The following is a 9,988-nucleotide window of genomic DNA, read 5'->3' on the forward strand; positions in this document are numbered from 1 at the left end:
TGTGTGTTTTCTACAGCAGACCACCTCTGCATGTTGCCTTGGGGGGCTATACCGCTGTGATTGGCTGGTCAATTCTGACCAGCCAATCATCATGTTTTAACAAAGTAAAAAAATAAATAAATCAATGTGGCAAAATGTGATTAGTGCTGTCTCAGACAGAAGTGAAAATGAAGGGGGTGATCGCGACATCATGGTTGTTCATTTGCTCTTTTGGCTGAACAGCAGTTACTGACCAATCTGAGCCAAAAGGTTTATTAAAATAACAATTGCCGCTCTGCACGCCATTTTTTTCTCAAAAGTAGATTTACAGTGGTAGACAGAAAAATATTTAGAATTGAGAGTCCACAGTGGTTGATACAATATAGCAAAAACGGCTGGCGCACTCCTGAATACGTATCAATATAGAATTAGTGGGGGTGCAGAAAAAGTGGCTAAAATAATGTCACAGAAACAAAAAGAAAAAAGAAGCCACTCAATAGAAATTCGCACACCACCTATAATCAGTATCAAAAAGGAACAACTTTAATTGGTAGCACAATAATAAAAACATTTAAAAACAATACAACAACACTCCCCCTGTCAGGTCCATAGAACAAATATATATACCTGCTGCACAAAATACATAAATGTACGTTGAAATGTGTTCAAAATAAAGAACCATACAATGACATGCTGGATGAATATACCAGGAACCGGATGTCCAGATGCACAAACCCAGGTGCCCCTCAAAAGGACTATGGGGGGGGGTGGGGGAAGGAACAACCACCCAACACCCTCACATGATAAACCCTAGAGCACCATAATACATGACGGGTCTAGTGCAATAATCCCAATAGCATGTACTAATGCCACACGCACCCTACAGACGATAAGCAGGGGCAACAATGCCAGGGAACTCAAGACCGGAACCACCAGACAACGTAAAATAAAACAAACAGTTGCTATATGATCACCTACAATAAGAATAGCAACCACGCAGCCACATGGAAGACAGGACCGACAGGCGGGGAGGACCCAACGCGTATCGCGGTTACACGGACCGCTTCGTCAGGGGAAGTGCTTACCATGAAAGGAAGGCTTCCTTATATGCAAAGATAAGTGATCGGTATGCGCCCCACATGTGCGCCGCCAGAGGCCGGAAATGACGTGTCCGGAAGGGAAGGAGTCACCACGTCAGGGACAGAGAATGAGAAGCCGCCTGCGCAAAGGGAAAGAAGCGTTACAAGTGGGCAGACGTCTCTGCCCACAGAGTTCCAATGCGCACGCGCCGGTACCATAACCAGCGGTCCGCATTGCAACCAGGGAAACAGAACCACGGGTACATGCAAAAGGCAACATGCACAATACTAAAGTGACAGGTAAGAGGAGGAACATGCAGACACCGGAGCTATAAGGAGTCCAAACCACTGGCCACCCACAGCAGGATAAGCTACAGGAAGCTCATGCCCGGCCCACCAATCTGTTAGGAAAAATAATAATTAAGGCATAACAATAAATAAAAAAACAAATAAAAAACAACAAACAAAGTCAATTAACAAAATAAGCATAAGCGCCGCACTGAGTACCCAAAAGGGGAAATATATAAATTGGAAATCCACTCCACAATATAGTACATACAACAAAACCGATTGAAATGGACCATTGCCATCATGACACCATGCCTTCGAATCCCATCAAAAAGAATGGAGTAATCGTCCCCAAGAAATTCAGGCCCATCCGGTTGACTTAGGGCCGCGGGTCACCAACTAGAAGTCCCCAGTGTAACCAGTTTATAGATATAAGTCCATATTAAAGCCACCGGACTGGACCCAAACCAGGCCCAATAAATGGCCAGAAGAACTATGGTCCAAATGGCCACTTTAGCCCAAAAAGCCTGTAAAGTGTAGATCCTCATTGATGCCATGGGGCGCTATGGAGTTGAGTAGGTAAATCCAACGGGACTCGACTTGAAGGAGACGTTTGTGTAGAGAGCCACCTCTGCCCGAACTTCTGATCTGCTCCAAGCCCACAATCCTGGTGTTGGCACAGCTGCCCCCATGATGGAGCAAGAAATGTGAGGCAACTGTGCTCAGCGTTTTGCCCTTCCGGATGTCCACAGATGCCATGTTAATGGTGGAAAAATGGCCTTGCATTCTCCGTCGCAATTCTTGCGAAGTTTGACCTACATCAATGCAAGGACACGGACAGAGCAAAGCATATACCACATGAGAAGATCTACAGTTAATATAGGTCTTTAATTTGTACTGTTTTTGATCCACAGGATTGCAAAACACATCCCGGACAGGGCGCATGAAGGAACAAATGCTGCAATCCCCGCACTGGAATGACCCCCTCAAAGTAATGCCCCGGTTGAGCCGCCTTGTCGGTCTCCTATAATGACTCCGGGTTAATAAGTCCTTGAAGTTCGGGGCCCTTTTAGCCGTAATCAATGGCCGAGAACTAATAACCTGAGAGGTCAGTGGATCAGTAGCCAGAATCCTCCAGTGATCATTTAGGATCCTGCTCATCTCAGGCCAATGGGTGTGATACCCAGTGATAAACCGCACATAATTGTCCGGTATTCTCCTGTTGGAAACCAGTAGGGAGTCCTGTGACTGCCCACTAGCCCTCTGATAGGCCCGGGAAATGCATTTCTTAGGATAATACCTGGTTTTAAATCTAACCGAGAGGTCCCTCGCTTCCCTCTTGAAGTCAGAGTCCTGGGTACAATTGCGCCTGGCTCTAAGGAATTGACCAGTCGGGACACCTTCTCTCGTGTGTTTGGGGTGAAAGCTCCGATAATCCAGAAATCCGGTGACAGCTGTAGGCTTCCGATAGAGACATGTAGATAGCAAGCCATCCCGACATCTAACCTCCAGATCCAGAAAATTGACTGCAACGGAAGAAAATTGATAAGTCAAAAAAATATTGCAAGGGTTGTTGTTAAGGATCCCCATAAACTGGGAAAGTTCCTCCGAGGAACCTGACCAGATGAAAAAAACATTGTCGATAAAACGCGACCACCGTCGCACCCTGCTCTTGAAAAAATCTGAAACAAACACAAAAGTAGACTCCCACCACCCCAAAAAAAGATTTGCAAATGAGGGGGCATAACGAGCCCCCATGGCCACACCCGAGGTCTGTAAATAAAAAGCCCGGTCAAATAAGAAAAAACTGTGCCTTAAAGCAAAATCAAGCAAATCAATAATAAAGGAGTCGTGTAATCTGTCCGAGTTTGCCTGTTGGTCAAAGAAAAAAAGGACAGCCTGCATGCCATCATCATGGTTGATGTTCGAATAAAGCGACTCAACATCGCATGTGCCATGAGATCTCCTGGAGCCAGTGCAACCCCCTTCTGGGCATTGATGAACTGTGAGGAATCTCGTATGTAAGACGGGAGTGTGGTCACAAAAGGCTGTAAAAAGAAGTCAATATACGAGCATGCTTTCTCACACAAACTGCCCCTACTAGAAACTATCGGACGACCTGGGGGCTTGATAGTACTTTTGTGAACTTTGGGTAACATGTAGAACGTGGGCGTAATCGGTTGATCTACCCAGATGAAATCCCTCTCATGTAGATTGATAATCCCTAGCTCAAAGGCCCTGTCAAGTAACGCCCTCAACTTGATAGAAAACACCCCAGTGGGGTCAGAGGGCAGTTTGCGATAAAAGTGAGAATTATTTAACTGCCTATGGGCCTCCTCCAAGTACATATGATGGGGCCACAAGACGATATTGCCCCCCTTATCCGCCTCTCTAATCAAAAATTCCTCGTTATTACTGAGACCGAAAAGAGTTTTACGTTCTAGGCTGGTCAGATTAGCACCCACCCCAGATCTAACAGATAAAGCCTCAATGTCCTGTTTGACCAACTCAAAGAAGATCTTTACCGCCGGAATCGTAGAGAGGGGAGGGCAGACCCTGGATCTATTTTTATGAGGAAACCGTGGCCTACCTCTAGGGGAATCACCCTCATCTAACAAATCCAGGAGGTCCTGAAACACTTCCTGTTCAATTCGATCAGGGACAGATGGGGGATGTGGCTGATTGTGTAGGACCTGTAGCGTAATCTTCCTACGAAAGAGAAAAAGATCCTTAATAAGTGTAAACTTATCCATCCCCTGTGATGGTGAAAATGTCAACCCCCTACTCAGCACAGACATCTCAATTGCACTTGGAGAATAACCAGATAAATTGATAATTTGAAGAGAGTAATTCATGGTGGAGCAGTCATACTCACGGGCGTCATTGGTGGACTGTATGGTTACTTGTAATTCTTCCTCCGTTGGTTGTAATATACTGGCCTGCGGTTCCTGTTCCTGGTGACCCGCGTGAACAGGCCTCCGTCTCCTCCGCCCGCGCCTGGTCCTGAACCTGTGTCGGGCTCGCTCTCCGCGGAAGATAAAAAAAAATCGCTGGACATATGACCATCAGGAGATGAAGAATTCTGTGCTGGTTCACTGGCATTAAATTTTGCATTTTTTGTCTCGTCGCTAATTTCCCTGATGTTTCCAATTGAAAACTGTTTTCCGGTCAAAATCGGATTTGTCCCTCAGAAATTTAGATCTTTTTTTGTCCATAATTTCTCTGTCAAATTTGTCAAGGACCTCTTTGAGTTTTGCCCTGAAGGGCTGGATCTGTGAAACTTCATCAAATTTGTTGAGGTCATTCTCCAACCCCTTAATCTCCAATTTGACAAGGCTTAATTGATCTCTATCATGTGTAATCAAGAGGTTAATCAATATCTGCGAACACCGCAGAAGGCCCCCCTCCCAAGTGGCACGAAAGCTATCTGAGGGTTCCCAGGCGGGAAAAATGGACACTCTTAAACCCCTTGGAACCAAATTCAGCTTGAGGTACTCCTCCAAGCACCTGATGTTCCATAATAATTTGATCCCTTGTTTTTGGGCAGCCATCAGCTTAGTGGTGACCCGTGTGAAATCCGACTCTGGACCAATCGGAGCCTGGTCCATGAAGGCAGCAGAGGCAGAAGCCCTCCATGCGGCCTCTCTGGCGTCCCAATCCATCGTGCACAACTGGATAGGCGTTCACCTGACCACCGAAAAAATATGACAAAAAATGATACAAATCAATATAAGCAATTCAAGTCACAATAGACCGTGTGCCGCCAAGCCAGAAAAGACATCACATGATGCCTAAGACAAACGATACAATATAGCAAAAACGGCTGGCGCACTCCTGAATACGTATCAATATAGAATAAGTGGGGGTGCAGAAAAAGTGGCTAAAATAATGTCACAGAAACAAAAAGAAAAAAGAAGCCACTCAATAGAAATTCGCACACCACCTATAATCAGTATCAAAAAGGAACAACTTTAATTGGTAGCACAATAATAAAAACATTTAAAAACAATACAACAACACTCCCCCTGTCAGGTCCATAGAACAAATATATATACCTGCTGCACAAAATACATAAATGTACGTTGAAATGTGTTCAAAATAAAGAACCAAACAATGACATGCTGGATGAATAAACCAGGAACCGGATGTCCAGATGCACAAACCCAGGTGCCCCTCAAAAGGACTAGGGGGGGGGGGGGGAAGGAACAACCACCCAACACCCTCACATGATAAACCCTAGAGCACCATAATACATGACGGGTCTAGTGCAATAATCCCAATAGCATGTACTAATGCCACACGCACCCTACAGACAATAAGCAGGGGCAACAATGCCAGGGAACTCAAGACCGGAACCACCAGACAACGTAAAATAAAACAGTGGTTGATACCTTTTAATGGCTAACTGAATAGATGGTAACATTGCAAGCTTTCAAGACTACACAAGTCTCTTCATCAGGCAAAGACTAAAAGAAATTCTGAAGAATCACATATTTGTGCACAACATGGTATAGAAAAAAAAAAAACCCATGGATAAGACAGGTGACATGAAGCAGAATTACCATGAGTGATAAACAGTTTTGTCCATAAATATTGGACCAGTTCTTAGATAAGGAATGTTTTATTGTCCTGTGATTGGGGTCGGGTTCTGTTGTGATGACCCCTCATAGTCTGAGGGGCAAGTCCCTTAGTTATTGTAAAAAGACATAAATCCATGCGACACATTCATTCGTGCACTAAGACTGTCAAAGGTCGTCATCAGTTTGTGTTCCCAGACTGTTCTGTCTCTCTGAGATTTGAAGCTACCTTTTAACACAAGTAATTTCATGTCCATAATGTTATGATTTGGGAGACAAAAATGTATTGCCACAGGTAGATCCATTCTTTTTTCTCTTATTGTGTGGCGGTGAGAATTCATTCTTGTTCTAAGCTTTTGCCCTGTCTCACCCACATACAGACCCCCAGTTGGACATTTAGTACAAATAATTAGGTACACCACATTAGAAGTGACGCAGCTGAAAGTACCTGGGATCTTGTAGTCCTGATGTGAATTGGCGATCTTTATCTTGTCCGTGGTCATTATAAATGGACAGGTTTTACATTTTTTCTGATTGTAAGGAAAGGTGCCTGCAGCTGTTGGAGAGGACAGGGAGCTCTTGACAATGATGCTTCTTAGATTTGGGGGCTGCCTAAAACACAGTAGTGGGGGGTCTGGAAAAATGGATTGTAACTGGGCATCTTTGTGTAGTAAAGGTTGTAATTTCCGTGCAGCTCCCCTTAGCACCTCCAGATTTGGATTGTAGGTAACTACTAGAGGTACCCGATTGTTTTCTTCTTTAGCTTTGTAATTTAGCAGGTGATTCCTTGATATTCTGGTGGCTCTTGTAATCTGGTTTTCAATTGTTCTTGGATGGTAGCCCTGATTCAAAAAGGTCTTTCTGAGGCGACCAAGGTGTTCATCCCTATCCATGGGGTTGGAACATATACGATTGTATCTGATGGCTTGGCTGTAGACAATAGAGTTTTTTATGTGTTTTGGATGGAAACTGTCCCATTTAAGGTATGTTGGACGGTCTATTGGCTTCTGATACAGGGATGTCTCTATTTTATTGTTCTGCAGCTTATTGATGGTGTCCAAAAAGTTAATTTCAGTGCAGGAGTAGTTGAGTGTCAAGTTGATGGTAGGATGAAATTGATTAAACTGTTCATGGAACGTATTTAGCTGTGGCTCAGACTCCATCCAGATGATTAAAATGTCATCAATGTAGCGGTAGTAGGCCAGAGGCCTGATGGGACATGAAGACAAAAAGTCGCTTTCAAGCTTGGCCATGAAAAGATTTGCATTCTGTGGGGCCATTTTACTTCCCATTGCTGTGCCAGTCTCCTGTAGATAGATCTTCTTGTCAAATTCAAAGTAATTGTGGGTGAGGATGAATTTTATAAGTTTCACCACAGAATCTGCATCAGTTCCTGTGTTTTCCAGGAAGAATTTGCAGGCATTTAATCCATCCTGGTGTGGGATATTGGAGTACACATGGATTCCACATCCATGGTGGCCAGGATGGTTCCTTCTGGTAGAGGACCTATTGCTGATAGTTTATTCAGTAGGTCAGTTGTGTCCTGAATGAAGCTGGGTGTATCCTTTACCAGGGGTTTAAGAACACCCTCTACAGATACCTGCTCAGTAAGGGTGCCCACACATGAAATAATTGGTCTTCCTGGATTTCCAGATTTGTAGATTTTGGGAAGCATGTAGAATGTCCCTGTTCTTGGACTTTCTGGTATCAGGTCATTGGCTCTTATGGATTCGTCGGGCAGACAAGATACCAACTTGTTTAGTTCCTTGTAATAATCCTGTGTAGGCTCTGACTCCAATTTTTTGTAGTAGCGTGTGTCCATAAGTTGTCTGTTTGCTTCCTTCATATAGCCTGATGTGTTCATCATGACTATTGCACCTCCCTTGTCAGCAGGTTTGATGTTGATTTCTTTGTTGGTTTTCAGAGACTGCATGGCCTTTCTCTCCTGGGCACTGATGTTGGATGCTTGTCTCCTGTTAGTATCTATGATCGTGGATTTTATCAAATGTCTGAAGGAGTTATCCAAATGAGGGTTGCGTCCCGGTGGAGGTGTCCAGTCTGACCTCTTCTTTGTTGTTAGGATCTCTTTTCCTTCAGTCCAGGTGGGTTCTGAATCTTCTGTATCATTGAAATATTCCCTCAGGCGCAGTCTCCTGAAAAAATGTTCTATATCACTGCAGAGTTTAATTTTATCCAGGTCCTTAGGACAAAATGAGAGTCCTCTGGAAAGCACGGCCAGCTCCACTTGGTTGGGTTTATAATCTGAGAGAATAATGACGCAGTTAGATGCTTCTGTGTCTGGAATGGAGTGGTTGTCCAATTTGTCAGGTTTTGGCTTTGTTTTGTATCTGTTTGTATAGAGTCCTGAATTGAGGCGCAATCTGTGCAGTTTCTTTTCCTTGTTATAAATCAGATGGGTCCGTAGTTTGTTGTAATATTGTTGTAATTTTTGTCTTCTGTAAGTGTCTTCCTCAGAGTTTCAAATTGCCCTTGGACTTTACTCTTTATGCTGTAGCAGACATGCAAAAGATGATTCCTTAATCTCTCAGAAGTCCTGTGACACAGGTTCTGTGCATAATGGGTATTGTAGGTATGAAGAATTGGGTTTGTAATCCAGAGTCCTTTGGGAATTAGATTCTCCTTTTTGCATTTAGATAGGAAAAAAAATGTCGCTGTCCATTTGTGCACGTTTCTTCAGAAGTGGTTTTAGTTCCATAAAGATGCGGTACATTCTGGTATCCTCCAATTTGATACAGGAAAGAAATAAATCTTGGTACCGTGTTAGCCAGTAGATAGAAAAATATTTAGAATTGAGAGTCCTCAGTGGTTGATACCTTTTAATGGCTAACTGAAAAGATGGTAACAAATTGCAAGCTTTCGAGACTACACAAGTCTCTTCATCAGGCAAAGACTAAAAGAAATTCTGAAGAATCACATATTTATGCACAACATAGCACAGAAAAAAAGGAAAAACCATGGATAAGACAGGTGACATGAACCAGAATTACCATGAGTGATAAACAATTATGTCCATAAATATTGGGCCAGTTCTTAGATGAGGATTGTTTTATTGTCCTCTGATTGGGGTCTGGTTCTGTTGTGATGACCCCTCATAGTCTAAGGGGCAAGTTCCATAGTTTTTGTAAAAAAGACATAAATCCATGCGACACATTCATTCCTGCAGTGAGACTGTCAAAGGTCGTCATCAGTTTGTATTCCCAGACTCTTCTGTCTCTCTGAGACAGTACATTCAATGCTTCTTGCAGATTTCTTTTAGTATGGGGTGTAAATTTTCCCTTAAAGTTTACAGTTTGTTGCTATACATTGTGCTAACAATATCCTATTTTTAACTAAACAGACTATTAATACACTATGAGTATTTTTGCAGCCCATTGACTGCCAGGATTTCCACAGGAGAGTGGCACAGCGACACTGCTCCTGCTGTTCTGGATCAGCATATTTGGGCACAGAATAGTGCAACAGAGAGAAAATACTGTTAGGGACTTGGTGAGGAATAAAGTAATAAGATGGTCTTATTTTACTGGAGATTCCCTTTATGGACCCAGCTAACCTTCAATAATTATTTTCTTATTTTGTATCAATTATCATTACCAAAAATACTGAAAGAGAACCTTACAGCTGACACATGCTGCTTGTATCAGGCACTGGCTGTATCATGTCAGCCAAGTGCTGACTCTGACTCTGAAACGCTTCAGCGGAGACCGAGGTGAACGAGAAACTAGTCGAAAAGGGAGGTCTGCAGCGGTTTATCCCCACCCAGTCCCCTTGAATGACAGGTCTCTCCCTGTGTGCGTGTATAGGGAGAGATCTGTGAGTTAATGGCGAGAAGCTGAGAACAGGAACCTGCCATTTCGACTAGTTAACTATGTAGCTTAGTCCCCAGTGGCTTTTAAAGTATTTTTTCCTGCAGCATTTCAGAGTAAAACAGTCTTGGCCAAAACTGTTTACATCCTTAACATTGTCCCAGAAAATGAACTATTTCTCCCAGAAAATTATTGCAATTACACATGTTCCAATACACACAAAGGAAATAAACGTGTTTCT

Source organism: Ranitomeya imitator, chromosome 3 (genome assembly GCF_032444005.1).
Source record: "Ranitomeya imitator isolate aRanImi1 chromosome 3, aRanImi1.pri, whole genome shotgun sequence".
Classification (NCBI taxonomy): Eukaryota; Metazoa; Chordata; class Amphibia; order Anura; family Dendrobatidae; genus Ranitomeya; species Ranitomeya imitator.